Source organism: Acinonyx jubatus, chromosome D4, assembly GCF_027475565.1.
Source record: "Acinonyx jubatus isolate Ajub_Pintada_27869175 chromosome D4, VMU_Ajub_asm_v1.0, whole genome shotgun sequence".
Taxonomy (NCBI): domain Eukaryota; kingdom Metazoa; phylum Chordata; class Mammalia; order Carnivora; family Felidae; genus Acinonyx; species Acinonyx jubatus.
Genome location: NC_069391.1, coordinates 82,336,652 through 82,353,533, shown reverse-complemented (window position 1 = coordinate 82,353,533; position 16,882 = coordinate 82,336,652). Strand labels below are relative to the sequence as shown.

General features: G+C 42.1%; 1 long non-coding RNA gene across 1 annotated transcript; it reads left to right on the top strand.

Annotated features, from left to right (window-relative positions):
* The first annotated feature begins 2,677 nt into the window (after positions 1-2,677).
* On the top strand, positions 2,678-15,980 carry LOC113594239 (uncharacterized). Its single transcript, XR_003414568.2, has 2 exons — positions 2,678-7,084; positions 10,035-15,980. It is a non-coding gene; the product is annotated as an uncharacterized LOC113594239 (long non-coding RNA).
* Positions 15,981-16,882: the final 902 nt, after the last annotated feature.

The window sequence follows — 16,882 nt, the reverse complement described above, 5'->3', positions numbered from 1 at the left end:
AGGGGTGCCTGGGTGGCTCAGTTGGTTAAGCATCTGACTTTTGATCTCAGATCAGGTCTTGATCTCAGGATCCTGAGTATGAGGCCCTCCCAACCCCCACCCCACCCCACCTGGGGCACCACACTGGGTTGGAGCCTACCTAAAAAAAAAAGACAGTGGTGGGGCGCCTGGATGGCTCAGTCGGTTAAACATCTGACTTCGGCTCAGGTCATGATCTCACGGTTCATGAGTTCGAGCCCCACATCAAGCTCTGTGCTGACAGCTCAGAGCCTGGAGCCTGCTTCGGATTCTATGTCTCCTTCTTTCTCTGCCCCTCCCCAGTTCACACTCTGTCTCTCTTTCTCTCTCTCTCTCTCAAAAATAAATAAACATTAAAAATTGAACACACACACACACACACACACACACACACACTGGGAGCCCGAGGGGTGCGGAGTGAAGTGGTGAGAAAAGAAGCCGTGAAGGTGGGCAGGGCCTGAATACAATGATCCTGTCAAAGAATGCAGACTTGATCCTATCAAAGTGGTGGCTGTTTCTGTATCTAGGTCATTGCCTCTTGGGGGATGCCTCTTGCTACCTGGAGACCCACCATGAGGGTGGTCCCGCAGAGTATGGGCACAGCGTGATGAGGATAAGGCCCACTAGATCTGGCGTTGCCAACCCCACCTTCCTCAACCCGAGTCCACACACTGGACCCTGATGAAGAAATACACAGTTCTTCACCAAAGGATTTAGGCAATTTTCTCAGAGTCGTATGGCATAGAGAGAGGGAGGATTTATGGGGGACAGAAAGCCAAGACTGGTCCTCTGGTCTGGTTCCTTCTGCCTCTCATTGGAATGCTTCCCGCGGGGATGGTCACCGCCTCATTCCTGACCTCAGCTCTCTCCTTGACTTCCCTCACGCCCCTCCGTGCACCCATTTCCCTGTCAAACTACTCTCATCTCCCTAAAGAAAAGATCCACTACCTATCCCTTGGCTCGTTCTGCCTGGACAATTTTCCAAGCACCTACTGAAGTGTTGTACTTTCCACCTTGTGTCTGCTGTGTCTCCAGAGGGGAAGTTGGACTCTGATCCATGCTTGAATGGATGCAGCGGTAGGCTTCTATGCCAGCTGCGGTCGGCACTCGTCACATGGAAAATGTGGTTAACAGTGGTACCTCTTTCCAGAACTGTTATAGAGTAAATAATGTAAAACTCTTCTAGTAAGTGATGTCATGATTCCTGCTCTGACCATGATCTGAAATATCTATAGCAACAGGTCACTAAAGGTCCAAATAAAAAGTAGCTTAATCTCTAAGTGTATTGCCCAAGTGAACCAGAGGCAGGTGGTCTGAGCCTAGGACAGCAACTCCACAACGCCACCAAACACCCAATCCCCTTAGGACCTCGTGATCACAAGGTAGCTCCCATGACTCCGAGCACAGCGCTCTCTCTGTGTGAGGCGCTATCTTTCCCAGAAGTTGTCCAGGAAACCTGCCTTTAGAACCCATGGTCTAGACAGGAGTCTGGTTCTTCCCCTCAGCTGCAAGGGAGGCTGGGAAAAAATGCCTGGTGGCAGGAGTGAGTAATCATGTTTGGCTTAGCCTGCTCTGATTCGTTCTCCGGAGCTGCTAAAACCAAACAGGGACAAAGGGGAGAGTAGTTGTTGGGTAGGCAGTGAACGGAGTCTGCCATACTCAAGGCACTGAGAAGGTAAGTAAGATAGTGCACAGAAAGCATACTACGGTGCAGCCAGTATCCTCTCAGAGCATGGGGGCTGTGATTTGATTAGTCTTTGATATCTGTGCTGCTTTAAAGCCATATAAATAGTCTTTTACATGGTTACTATTATTTCTCATAACAGATTCCCAGAAGTGGAATTTATTAGAGCAAGAAAAAGTAAATTCTATGAAGAATATTACAGGAGCCATTGGCGAAGTCTGCGTCTTGACTGTGTATTTGATAACACCATTGTAATCAAAGTTACATTTTCTAAATTTGATACTTACACCGTGGTTGCATAAGAGCGTGTTGTAATTCTTAGGGGATACACACTCAAGTTTTTAGGGTAGAGCAGAACGGTATGATGTCTGCAACTAATTCTCAGATGCTCGTCAATGATGACGATGACAATGGTGGTATTAATAACATTAAAATAAGGTTATAAATAATAATGAAAATAAAACAGTTGGTCAGTCAAGAAGAAGATTATGCATAGATTCCTGCTCTGTACATCGGAAATCTTTTCAAAATGAAAGGTTAAAGATAAAAAAAAACAAAAAATTACAAACACGATTTTGACTTTGGTTAGTTTGTACCAGTTTACAAGCAATGTTTAAAAGACTTTCGTTTTGGGGGCACCTGGGCGGCTCAGTTGGTTAAATGTCTGACTTCGGCTCAGGTCGTGATCTCGTGGTTTGTGGGTTTGAGCCCTGCGTCGGGCTCTGTGCTGACAGCTCAGAGCCTGGAGCCTGCTTTAAAATCTGTATCTCCCTCTCTCTCTCTGCCCCTCCCCTGGCTTGTGTTCCCTCTCTCTCTCTCTCAAAATAAATAAATATTAAAAAAGAAAAAAAAATTTAAAGACTTTCATTTTACCTTCATTTATACTAGCATTTATTTTTAGCTTTTCCAAGTTTACTAGCCTAGAAATACATTTTAAAATGTTTTATTTGCATGCTTATTAGTTAGATGAGTTGGGTATTTTTCTCTGTTATTTTACTACATGGTTGTGTGTGCTATTTTACTACGTGTGTGTGGGCATGTGTGTATCTATTTATATCTTGTCCCACTTGTCTACTAAGATCTTAGCGTTGGGACGCCTGGGTGGCTCAGTCAGTGAAGCATCAGATGCTTGGTTTCAGCTCAGGTCATGATCTCATGGTTGGGGAGTTGGAGCCCCGCAAAGGGGCTGACAGCATGGAGCCTGCTTGAGAGTCTCTCTCTCCCTCTCTCTCGGACCCTCCCCCACTCGCTCTCTCTGTCTCTCTCTCAAAATAAAGAAACTTAAAAAAAAAATCTTAACATTTTTCTCATTGCTTGTATTCACCCTTTAAGAAATAGGTTTGCAAAGCAGAGTATTTCGCTTTAAGTAACTCTGGTCTCCATAAATATCTTCATCCATTTGGGGAAGAACTGAAACCGGACAGGTTTATAGAACATTTAGAAATTTTGTTGGCCCCTGACAAGCACCAGCATCAGACCAAAGCTTATGCAAATTTTTGAAAAGCTTTTTTTTTCCCATTTCGTTGATCTCCAATATCCTCCCAGTTGATTTCACTCCACCCATTCCCCCCCCTCAGCCCCCGTATCACCATAACAATTTAGGTACTATGACAAGCACTGGGACATTTTCAGAAGAGGGAAAAGCAGTCTGCGTGGTGGTTCTTAGGAGAGACTTGCCTGACCCAGTGTCCCCTGGTCCTTACACACATCTGACTGCGCACGGCCACAGACAAGAGGTTGTATCATGCCACAATTTGTGTGATCTCTGCGATTCTCATAACGGCATCACTATGTGGTGCTAAGACATAGAATAAGGATGTTAGATTCAGGTGACCTGACTGCCATGTCCCCAAACCTACGGCCCATCCCCAAGCAATCTGTGTCTTTTTTTTTTTTTGAACGTTTATTTATTACTGAGAGACAAAGAGAGACAGAGCATGAGCAGGGAAGAGGCAGTGAGAGAGAGGGAGACACAGAATCCGAAGCAGGCTCCAGGCTCTGAGCTGTCAGCACAGACCCCGACGCGGTGCCCGAACTCACAGACCGAGAGATCATGACCTGAGCCGAAGTCGGACTCCTAACCGCCTGAGCCACCCAGGCGCCCCAATCTGTGTCTTTTAAGACAGAAGTTCTCATGCTTTGGGAGTGTCAGAATTACGTAGAGAGCTAAGAACAAACACAGAGTCCCAAACCTATGGAAATAGGATGAAGCGTAGACCTCTATAAGTCTGCCAAGTTCTCCAGGTGATTCTGTTTCATACCAAAGTTTGAGAACCATTGTTTGCAAGCTGTCAAATAAAAGGAAACTATCCTTAAAAGTATAAGATTAAAAACTTGTATCAGCTGGAGGTTTAGCTTGGATTAAGTGGTGAGAGGAACCACTGGGCGCAATGGCAAATAAAATAACCTGTATGGGCAGGCACACCGTGAATTTAGGATCCTGAAACGGTTCTCTTTCTAGGCCTAGATCATGGTTCAGCAATCAGCTTTAAAAAAAAAAAAACACCTGAGTATACTAAAGTAAATGCCCATGTAACCCATACTGTGACCGTATGACTGGTGGATGGAGACAACACCCATCTTTTCTATGGTTTCCCTCTGCATTCAGTGGGGATAACCCTTGCCCATCCCCCATGGGAGTATGGCAGGTCCCATGACTTTTCTCTTTCTCCAAGGTACAAGTCCTTAAGCGCAAGCATAGTTTCAAGTCTGAGACCGGAAAGCTCCACCTTAACTATGATGACGAATCTTCCCCCAGCCGGAGTGGGCTTGGGGCCAGCAGCCTGCAGTGGTGAAGAGGGGGAAGAATGCATGGTCGGCTTCTTGTCTTCTCTTGGTGCCACTGCTCATTTCTTCTCCTCCTCCAGCTGGCCAGCCAGTTTCTGACCTCTTCGGGTTGAATGAATACTCAGATGTAAGAAAGCTCCAGTAATTCCCCTACTGGCTATGTACCCAATGAAAACAAAAACACGAATTCAATAAGATACATGCACCTCTATGTTTATTGAAGCATTATTTATAATAACCAAGATATGGCAGCAACCCAAGTGTCCATCGATAGACGAACAAAGAAGATGGGATATGTGCTATCTACAAGATATACATCCGGTGGAATGTTATTCAACTGGAAACAAGAATGAGATCTTGTCGTTTGTGACAACATGGATGGACCTGGAGGGCATTATGCTAAGTGAAATAAATCAGACAGAGAAAGGCAAATATAATATGATTTCACTTATACGTAAAATCTAAAAAATAACACGAAGAAACAAACGAACAAAGCGACTCTTAAATACAGCAAACAAACTGGGGGTTGCCAGAGGTAAGAGACGGTGGTGGGGAGCCTGGCAAAAAAAGTAGATGAAGAGGCTAAAGAGGCACAAACTTCCAGTTATAAAACCACCAATTACAGAGATGAAAAGTACAGCACAGGGGAAAGAGACAATAATCTTGCAGCCATGTTGCCTGGTGACTACACCGGGGCAGGGAGCATTGGGTAATGTATGGAACTGCCAATTCAATACGTTGCAGCCCTGAAACTCAGATAACATTGCCTGTCAACTATACCTAAACATTTTTGGGAAAAATGCTCTTAGAGAACTGCAGAACGGGTACTGTTAGAAGCTGGCTTTGCATTTTCTGTGCCTGACAGTTATCCCAAAGCTGCCTCTTTACGTGGGGTTTCTTAGGTCTTCTGGAAGATTTCCTGGAGATTTCCCTCCTATAGGTCATTTCACTTGTTTCATGCACCTGTGTTCCCACTGTTCTCTTGTGACTCGTTTGTGACCGCTTCCACTTTCCGGCCGTTAGTGTCCTCTGCTCTCCAAGCGACCCCATGACCAGGACGCTGAATGACCTTTAGCTGGATCTCTCCCCTGTGACCTACCATCTGATCCATTGAACGTGCTCATAAGTAATCCTGGCTGATCCCAACACAACCTTCACCTTGGTGGCCCGGGCCGCTTTCACCATCCTTGGTCAGGAGTCAGGCTGCATCCTTGAGTCTCCCTGATGCAGGAAAATTGTCATTTCAGACTCTCTGAGAGGTGTTGTAGAAGCCTGGGAAGGAAGTGGCAGTCCTTTCTCATTTCCATTCCACACCTGTAACCAGAAATGGAAGCTCTCCTCGGGAAAATCCTCTCCAGAATAATCTCTTCAAAACTCCTGTAGGATCGAAGAGCCCTGGAAATGGCTCTCGGGGTTTCCTGGGTAAATTCTGCATATGGTGATCTGGTTTTGGAATATCGTATTTGTTGCATGTGATCGTCCCGGCGAAACTTACGTTTTAACATTATTTTCCTATAGTTTTAGATATCCTGCCATAAGCCGCATTTAGGGAGGCCATAGTTCAGGACGATCTTTTTCCTAGATCAGGTGCTCTTGGAGACAGGAAGAGATGGTTGGAAAATGGTACAGTTGATGCTTTACTTTAGTAGACATTGTTTTCAATGTAGAATATACATGGAGAGGAGTACACGATGATGAGGGCCCAGCTCCATGAACTTAACAAAGTAAACACGCCCACGTAACAAGCACTCAGATCCAGATAGAGAACATTACCAGCTTCCAGAAGCCCCCTTTCCCATCTGAATTCTCCCAGAGTAATTAATATCCTAAATATAGGTCCAATTTTTTTCCTGCTTTTGAAGTTTATAGAAGTAGAATCTTTTTTGTCTAGGCAACATTATGTTTGGGAAATTCACTCCTATTTCTACCTTTATTTTTTTTAATTTTTTAATCTTTATTTATTTTTGAGAGAGAGACAGAGTGTGAGCAGGGGAGGAGCAGACAGAGAGGGAGACACAGAATCCGAACGAGGCAGGCTCCAGGCCCGGAGCTGTCAGCACAGAGCCCAACACGAGGCTGGAACTCACGAACCGTGAGATCACGACCTGAGCCAAAGTCGGACGCTCAACCGACTGAGCCACCCAGGTGCCCCTCCTATTTCTACCTTTAGTTGGAGATCATCCATCTCCTTACTGTGTGGCCGTGGTATGAATATACCTGGACGGTTAATATTTGATCAGTAAATCTCTTCGTTAAGGGTAGCTCAACATTGACCACATCCTCCCCAGACCTTCTCCAATTCCAGCCTGCATCCACAGAAGGACTCGAGTCACCCCAATGACTTGCCTTGGGTGTCAGGATAAAGCAGTTAAACTCCTGCAATCTTTTCAAAACCATTTACAAGGTTAGGATCTTTCAAGGAGAAGTTTATTATTTATTCCTATTCTTGACATTCTCTCCCATCCATCTGCCCTTTTCACTTGGGTGATTTAGGACCATAGAATGTTTGAACTGGATACAAACACATCTCCTGGGAAACATTTCGCAGAAATTCTGATAGCAGCTGTATGAGTTTCTGTTTCCTCCGAAATTAAGGTAAGAAGTTTTATCACATGAAAACTTGAAACAGTTCCATTCATAATAACACGTGAAGATCAAAAATAGTTCTTGGAGTTATTTCTTGCGTTGTACTTTGTAATTATGTAGTGAAAGTTTTTTCAATTAAAGTTAAAGGCTTCAGGGGCGCCGGGGTGGCTCAGGTCATGATCTCAGATTTGTGAGTTCCGGCCCCGCATCGGGCTCTGTGCTGACGGCTCAGAGCCTGGAGCCTCCTTCAGATTCTGTGTCTCCTCCTCTCTCTGCCCTTCCCCAGCTGGCGCTCTCTCTCTCACTGAAAAATAAATAAACACACACACACACAAATTTTTTTTAAAGTGAAAGGCTTCAGAGCATGATATATTTTTATCAAGGATAAGATGACTTTTGAGTTTATTTAAATAAAAATTCACATTTTAAAATTGTAGTGAAATTCAGTCAGTATTTTGAAAACCTGTCAGGGTTCACATCACGGATTAATGTCAACACTTCGGTTGAAAATGTTGAAGTGAAAATAGTGTCTATGCTCTGAATAATGAACGAAAAGCACTAAAGACTTGTGTTCATGAAATTCTGTTTGACAAATGTTAAAATATCATTAGAACATCATTTTAAATTAGACTTTTGTTTTCATTCAGACGGGGGTGTATACATAACTTTATTCATTATTTGTTCATTCAGCAAAATATCTAAGGAGCACCTGCTATGTATCAGGCATTGCATTAGGTCATAGACATGTCACAGGAATGAGGTGAATATTGCCACTGTCCTCGGGAGTCTGTAGTTTAGTGTAGTTGAGAGACAGATAAGTAAACTGTTTATGAACATGGTAACCACGGCTTGTACATGTGCTATAGGATTCTGTATGTGTAATAGGAGTACGTGAAAAGCACCAAATAAATCTTTGGTAGGTCATGAAATCCCCAAAGGAGTGATATACCTAAGGTAGGTGGCCAGATACAGGTTAGATAGGAAGGTAGTGTAGACATTCACAAAGACTGAAGCAGCTGGTTGCCATGAACTGTCGTAGGACATAGAGTATAAACATTGAATTGAAAAGGAGAGGTGAACATAATTACATCAGCTGGGGACATGAAAATAACCACTCAAAAAGCCCAGAAAGAAAGAATCATTAAGACAGCATAGTAGAGTAGAAATCAGTCAGGGGGTGCCTGGATAGCTCAGTCTGTTAAGTGTCTGACTTTTGGTTTTGGCTCAGGGCATCATCTCACGGTCGGTGAGTTTGAGCCCCACGTCAGGCTTTGTGCTCACAGCACAGAGCCTGCTTGGGATTCTCTCTACCTCCCTCTCTGCTCCCTACCTTCTCTCTAAAAATAAATAAATAAACAAACAAACAAACAAACATTAAAAACGAAAAAGAAATGGGTCAGGAGTCAGGCCAACTTGGATTCAAACCCTAGCTTCACCACTTAACAGACATGTGAAATTGAACAAATCCTTTAACTTTTCAGGGTGATTGTTTCCCACTGTATAAAATGGGAACAACAGCATGGGCACTGTAAGACATTACAGGAAATTATAGGGAGGATTAAATGAAATAATGACCATGAAAGTGTCTAACCCAGTTCCTAGCACATACTGAGCGCTCAAAATTTGGAGGCTTTCGGGGCGCCCAGGTGGCTCAGTCTGTTAAGCACCTGACTCTCAGTTTCAGCTCAAGTCATGGTCTCACGGTTTTATGAGTTCAAGCCCCCCATTGGGCTCTGTGCTGGCAGGGCAGAACCTGCCTGGGATTCTCTCTCTCCCCTCCCCTACTCACACAGTCTCTGTCTCTCTCAAAATAAATAAACTTAAAAAAAAATTTTTTTTTTTTAATTGGAGGCTTTGTTATTCTGGAAGAAAATCAGGAGTTGGGGGGAGGGTCAGTATTCAAAGACCAAAGCTAGGAAGATAAAAAGAGTTTTACAAGATCCGTTTGGCTAGAGTTAAAGCTACTAGCAATTAGTTTCCTTTTCCATTGACGAGTGAACCATAAAAGTGAATGAACTTGTGGTTGCTCAGATAAAAGAACGAGTCAGAGTAGTAATTTATGTTCCACGGACACAGTTGGCCAACGGGAAAATTATAAAGCAGGTCTGGTTGTTTTCAAACACTCCTGAGCGAGCTTTGAGTTCCCTTGGGAAGATGCAGAGTGGACTTCTGAGTAGGGAGATCAATTGGATATTCGTTCTTTACTTTGGTTTTCTTCTGAAACCTAATAAAATGACAGTAAAAGAATCATTATTTTCAGGCAGAAACCCACAGTGGAAATGATACTAAGAGGGAAGACAAAACAATAAGATTTAGTAATTTAGAAGCCGTACAGATAAGAGGTATCTTATTAAGTTTTTAAACGTTTATTTGTTTTTGAGAGACAGAGACAGACAGATCCTAGGCAGGGGAGGGGCAGAGAGGCAGGGAGACACAGAATCTGAAGCTGTCAGTGCAGAGCCTGACGCAGGGCTCGAACTCACGAACTGCGAGATCATGACCTGAGCTGAAGTCAGTCGCTTAACCAATTGAGCCACCCAGGCACCCCAAGAGGTGTCTTATGAGACCTGAGAAAGCTGACCCCTACACCTTTTTTCTGGAAAAAGCTAGGGAGTGCCTGGTTGTATCGCAGACCTCCCAAAAGGTGTGGGAATGTAACTACTTTTGGAAATGCGTATAAAGTGGCATTAAAAACGGGAAGTTTGGTTTGTGAGTGTTTAAGAAGCACTTAGATCGCTAGATGCCCTATCCAATACTGTAGAGCCAGGTGACTGCCCTCTCCCGGCCTCGCACAGACAGGATAAGGTCAACCGAGAGAATCACTTTCTAGGGAACACTTGGCACATTTGGAGACAGGATTCAACACTGTAAACAGAAGGATGGTGTTTTCTGTGAACGTTTATGGAAACATTGGTAACCAAGTAAAAGCTGAGCTCTTTTGCCTCCATTTTGATTCCAGAATGCTGGAGATTGGCATGTCGTCTGGGGTATCTGACCAAATGGAGAGGGAAGACACAGTGTTACTGCCATCAAGAGCACCATAATCAAATGGTCCAGGCAGAGCACCTGAAACTGAAGCCGGCAGTCAAGGAGGCTCACCCATGGGACCACAACTTCCCAGAAAGTTTTTCAGAACCTCACTGGTAACTTTGAACAGATAACCGAAAATTATCAGACATGTAAGGAAAACCACCAACACCAACAGTTTGCATTTGTGGATGCAAAATGAACAAATCTTTTGGAATCTCTAAAAAGACACAAAGAGTTTCATTCGAGCTCAAGTTGGGGGGACTGCCCGGGAAACTTGCTCTTCACAGGGAAGAAAGTGCTCAGGAGAGTGAAAAGTTTTACAGGGTTGTATGCTTTTTCACATTTTGTGAAAGGTCAGAAGGTTGTAAGTTAACATATAGGCAGGAATCGCAAGATTTAATGTCAAGGGGGTAGGGGCACTGATGGATGTCTTAAGGACAAGACGGTTTTCCTGTATGTACTTGTTTGCAAGGCAGACCTACGATGTCTGCTTGGCGGGCCATAAGGCACGCTTTTGGTTTAAACAAAGTTTATGTACGTCACACTGACTTAGAAAGAAATCTAGAAGGCCTTCCTTTATAAATCAGGCCTTTATGAGAGCTTTAGTGAGGGTTTTATTTTTTCTCATCAGGGTGGAAACAGGGGTGCCTGCGTGGCTTGGTCAGTTAAGCATCTGACTTCGGCTCATGATATGAGTTCGAGCCCCACTTGGGGTGAACATGAGCCCCGGGTGAGCCCCGCTTCTCGCTTTCCCTCTCCCCCTATCTCCCTCTCTCTCTTTCTGCCCTTCACTCACATGTACCCTCTCTCTCAAAAAAAAAAAAAAAAAAGGGGGGAGGCCAAAACAAACAAACAAACAAAAGCAACTTGGAAGAAAGCAAGACTCTAATGGGATCAGAAAAGTATTAGTAATATGCACAGAAGGAGAAGGGTGATTTTGTACCCAGGAAACAAGAACATTATGTAATTTTTAAAAGAACTATTCATAGAATTAAAGGGGGCTTTGGGAAATTGAAAATATGTATGACGGCAGAATTAAAAAAAATTCATAGAGGAGTTCCTGAGTGGCTCAGTCGTTAAGCATCTCTTAGTTTTGGCTCAGGTCATGATCTCGAAGTTCACGCATGGGTTCGAGCCTTGCATCAGGCTCTGCATTGACAGTGCAGAGCCTGCTTGGAACTCTCTCTCTCTCTCTCTCTCTCTCTCTCTCTCTCTGTCCCTCCCCTGCTCAAGTTCTCTCTTTCTCAAAATACATGAATAAACTTTAAAAAAATTTCAGAGAAAGTTTGCATGATAAAGTTGAGCAAACCTCCCAGAAAGTAGAGCAAAAAGAAAGAAATGGAAAAAAGAGTTGGAAAAAAGAAGAGAAAAGAAAAGAAAAGAAAAGAAAAGAAAAGAAAAGAAAAGAAAAGAAAAGAAAATTAGAGGACCAGAATAAGAAGTTCAGTAGCTGCATGAGAGAAGTTCCATAATGAGAGACAGAGAAAACCAAAGGAAGGAAACTGTCAACAAAATAATTCCAGAGAGAGAACATGAGTTTGCAGATTGTAAGAGCTACTGAGTGTCCGGATAATAGATGAAATTAGACCTACTCCAAGGTACATCATTGTGCAATTTCCAAACACTGTGCATTCGTTTGCTGGGGCTTCAGGCAACATACCACAGAGTGGGTGGCTTAAATGACAGAAGTTCGTCATCTCACAGTTTTAGAGGCTGGAAGTCCAAGATCAAGGTGTTATGGACCCCAGGATAGATTGTTTAAGAAGGTGAAATTAAAAGAATGCCTTATCTATCTGAACATATGAAAAGGACATTTAGACACGTGTATGAGACTTTGAGGTGAATTAGTGATAAGAAGGCAAGAGGGAGGAAACAAAACTACAAAAACAGAAACAAGAAAAGTATTAACTTCAGGGAAAATGAAAAGTCGAGTAGGAAAAAAAAAATACAGGACATCATGAGGTTCCACTGTGAATACCATTCACACATTTCTCATCATGTTAAAATAAATATTAATCTAACCAAGACAAATATGACGAAGTGTGGGGAGATAAGAAACAGTGGTGCATATTTGGTGTGCTCTGTGTAGGTGAGGTCAGAAAAAGAGTTCATTTTTCCCGTGTACAAATCTGTGATTATGTCCAAAAAAGTCATTAATCTGCCCCCTTAAGCTTAGTGAGAGTTGGTTGTGGCTCAGTTAGAAACCAAAAACAACACCAACAAGCGTGACTCAGGTTTAAACCTAAGTTAGCATAGGGGCGCCTGGGTGGCTCAGTCGGTTAAGTGGCCGACTTCGGCTCGGGTCATGATCTCGTGGTCCGTGAGTTCGAGCCCCGCGTCGGGCTCTGCGCTGACAGCTCAGAGCCTGGAGCCTGTTTCAGATTCTGTGTTTCCCTCTCTCTGACCCTCCCCTGTTCATGCTCTATCTCTCCCTGTCTCAAAACAAAACAAAAAAAAAAAAATTTAAACCTAAGATAGCAAACGCAAATGCCCAATGGGGTTAGGCAAAGAGCTTCACCAAGTGATTTAGACTTGGTAAGATTGGATAGGGAATTAATGGGGACACAGCAAACCGAAGGACACGGGTTCTGTTCTTCACGTGGACTACCCTTATTTAGCTCCAGTTATAAAAACATGTATGTATCACAGGGGCATCTGGGTGGCTCCGTCCGTTAAGCGTGTGACTTTGGCTCAGGTCACGATCTCATGGTTTGTGAGTTCGACCCTTGCATCAGTCTCTGTGCTGACAGCTCAGAGCTCGGAGCCTGCTTCAGATTCTGGGTCTCCCTCTCTCTCTGAGCCTCCCTCACTCATGCTCTTTCTCTCTCTCTCTCAATAATAAATCAAGAGAGAGAGAGAGAGAGAGAGAGAGAGAGAGAAACCAGATAGGTAAGTTCTCAGAAATGTAAATGTCCTGATTTTAAAAACACCACTTTATGAAAAAACTTAGCTGTGGGCTATATTTGGCCTATATACTGCCAGTGAAACCGACGAAGCTTTTTTATCCTCTCCTGGAGGGTGTGGGAGAGACCTAATATCCCTGAAATTATATTGCATTAGATTAGTAAAATTGGTTCTGGATGAAAATAATTTTAAACAGCAAACCAAGGAGCAAAAACCTATAAAACTAACAAGCCAGAACAAAACAAAACAAAGAAACAAAGCCTCTGGACCTTAACATTTTTCCAAGGCACATTGATGTGATAAAATCAGAATTGCCAAGTGTTTATAAGATATCAAAGATTATGCCTTTGACTTCACATATTCAGAGAGATAATTTAATTGGGATGACTTTTACAAACTTACCGGAGATCTAAACAACAGGATCATTTAGGTCCTGCTGATATGTAGAATATCCAAAGTCCATTTTTAGTCTGATGTCAGTAAATGACTCATTATTTCTCTTGACTTCCAGGCTGATCAGCATGCTGTGTCAAATACCAAACAATGTGTTAGACTTAAGTGTCTATGTCTGTTAATGTGCAGATGAACAAGGGTAAAAATCAAGCAAATAAATGAGAAAAAATTACTGTATTGTACAAATGAGGACAGAAAGTAGATTAATGGTTGCCTGGGGCCCAAGGTAGAGAGAAGGCAATTTGGGGGATGATAGGAGTGTTCTAAAACCAGATTGTCGTGATTGCTGCACAACTGTATAAATGAATTAAAATTCTCGAATTATGCACTTAACATGGGTGAATTTTATGCTAGGGAAATTCTATCTTAATAAAGCTGTAATTTTAAAAAATAATAAAGGATGATAAAATCAGTGGGCTAAAATATGATGAAAAAGAAGATATTTACATAATCTCAAAGTGTCTCCCCCCCTAGATACTTATTAACTACAATGTGGAAAATAGTAACTTTATGGTGGAGAAACCTGGCAGACAACATTTAAACCAAGTGATCAAAGTTAACATCACCAGTAAAGGGATGTATGGATATCACGTAACTCCCGAAGGGAGGCACAGGGGGGTAACATCAACTTGTGATAGTCTAGCCAAAAATGCACACCTGAATTTAATCCTGAGTAAGCGTAAGACAAACCAGAGTTGAGGGAAATCTACAAAATAACTGACCAAGTACTCTTTGAATGTGTCAAAGTCACGAAAGAGAACAATGCCCGTGAACATTAAAGAGATGTAGGGGCGCCTGGCTGGCTCAGTCAGTGAGGCATGGCGACCCTTAGTCTTGGGGTTGTGACTTGGAGCCCCATGCTGGGTGTAGAGATGACTTAAAAACGTAAAATCTTAAAAAAAATTAAAAATTAAAAATAAAGAGATGAGATAACCAAGTGTAATGTGAGATCCTGTATTGGATTCTGGTCCAGAAACTGGATGCCAGTGGGGCAACCAGCAAAACTTGCTTAATGTCTGTCTGCACATTGGCTAATAGCATCGGGTTGGGGTTAATCTTCTGCTTTTGATAATTGCACCTAAAAAAAAAATTTTTTTTTTAAAGACAGATTATAGGTCACAACGATATTTCATGCAAAACTTGGCAAGACAGAACCTTATGGATTCCAGAGTTTCTAGAATTCAAAGCACTACTTTAGTTATTCTATTGCTGAGTAAAGATAATAAAGTGAACGTTGACATTCTGGGGGCCACAGAAGCACAATGCACAAAGAGCACTGGCCAGGGAGGGCATAGGTGTGTGCGTGCTCTGTTTCTTTTATAATTTATTAATTTTTCTCGTCAATGTTTACTGAAAAAGAGCAAATAGCTCTCCAGGCAAGTCGATTGTTAACTTCAAAGTTATTTAATCTCCCAGAATATAACCTTTAATTTTAAAGCATGTCACGACCTTACAAACATGTTGGTTAAAGGAAATCTTAGTTGTTCATTAAATCTATGGAATATATATATTACAGGGTATTAAATGTTTTCAAGCAAACTGTACATGAATTTACCACTCTTGTGATGAAAAAAATCCACGATCTTTTAGTGTAGTTTCTCTTATTAACCAGAATGCTCCATTCACTCTTTTTGTCCAACTTTTTCCTGGAGGCTATTCAAAATAAAGGTGCTTCAGGGCACCTGCGTGGCTCAGACGGTTAAGCATCCAACTTTGGCTCAGGCCATGATCTTGTGTTTCGTGAGTTCGAGCCCCACATTGGGTTCTGTGCTGACAACTCAGAGCCTGGAGCCTGCTTTGGATTCTGTCTCCTCTCTCTGCCCTTCCCCTGCTTGTGCTCTGTCACTCTCTCTCTCTCTCTCTCAAAAGTAAATAAACATTAAAAATAAATAAATAAATAAATAAATAAAGGTGCTTCTAGCAATTTCATATGTAAGCACAATGCAAAGCCTTACCCTGCCATCATATTCCGACATATGAATGAGCCAAATTTATTTAGCTACTCCCCTACACATGGAAAGTTAGGATGTTTCCAACATTTTACCTTTAGAACAATAACGCTGGGAATGTCATAAATGTCTGCATGTGTATATACACAGAATAAATTCCTCTTAGTAGAATTTCTAGGTCAAAAGGTATATGCAATTAATATTTTGATAGATATTTTACAATTTCTCTTTCCCAAAAAGGCTGTTGATACATATCTAATTTATTTTAAAAAGTTTAATTTTCATATAAAAAAAATCATAGATGCCTTTTGTAGCCAGGAATATGATACTAAGGTGTATTTAAAAAAATAAAAGGTGGGGCGCCTGGGGGGCCCAGTCGGCTAAGCGTCCGACTTCAGCTCAGGTCATGATCTCGCGGTCCGTGAATTTGAGCCCCACGTCGGGCTCTGTGCTGACCGCTCAGAGCCTGGAGCCTGTTTCGGATTCTGTGTCTCCCTCTCTCTCTGACCCTCCCCCGTTAATGCTCTGTCTCTCTCTGTCTCAAAAATAAATAAACGTTAAAAAAATTTTTTTTTAAATAAAAAAGTAAAAGGTAACCATCTCTCCTTTATCCCATTGCCCATCGTACACATACACGTCGACAGTTAATCCTTGACCAGCACAAGTTGGCGTCGTAAATGTATTTTCTCTCATGCTTTTATTAATACAATTTTCTTTTCTCTAGCTTATTTTATTGTAAGAATAAGGTATATAATAAAAATTTGTGTTAATTGACTTTTTATGTTTTTGGTAAGGCTGCTGGCCAACAGTGGGCTACCCGTAATTAAGCTTTGGGGGAGTTGACATTTATCTGTAGATTTTCGATAGCATGAGGTTGAAAATCCCCACGTGTTTCAAGGGTCAACTGTATATTCAAATATATTTAATTTTATCTAAACAGGATTATATTGTGAATGCATTTAAAACAATTTTTGTGTATTTTATACGTACTATTTTTAAAGTTTTTTTTTTTTCTTTCGGGATAGAGAGCTTCTCCTTCCTCTTTATGTCTGCCACCCAGATTACCTTCCCTATTTCGTCTTCCTCAAAGACAAACCCCGTTAACAAGTTGTATTCTAATAATTATACATTGTTACATAAATATCACTTGTATATATACTTTGTGCTTATCAGTGCTTAAGGAAATGTGCCAAAGCTGAACTTCTCCTGCCATTATCATTGCCAGCTTCTGGGAGTTAGAACATTTCATAAAGAAAAATGGATGAGGTTAAAAGAACCATCAAGCCATAAAAGTATACAGTAAAATATTCTGTCTGCTAATACTTTCCAGAAGTGTTGCTCTAGGCTTTGAAGAGGTGAGTTATAACTCAAGCACGAAACAGCACGGTGATCAAGACCCAGTATGTAAACTCATCTTTCTGCAAACAGCAGCTCAGACATGAATTTAAGCCATGTATTGTACACTGTTGCC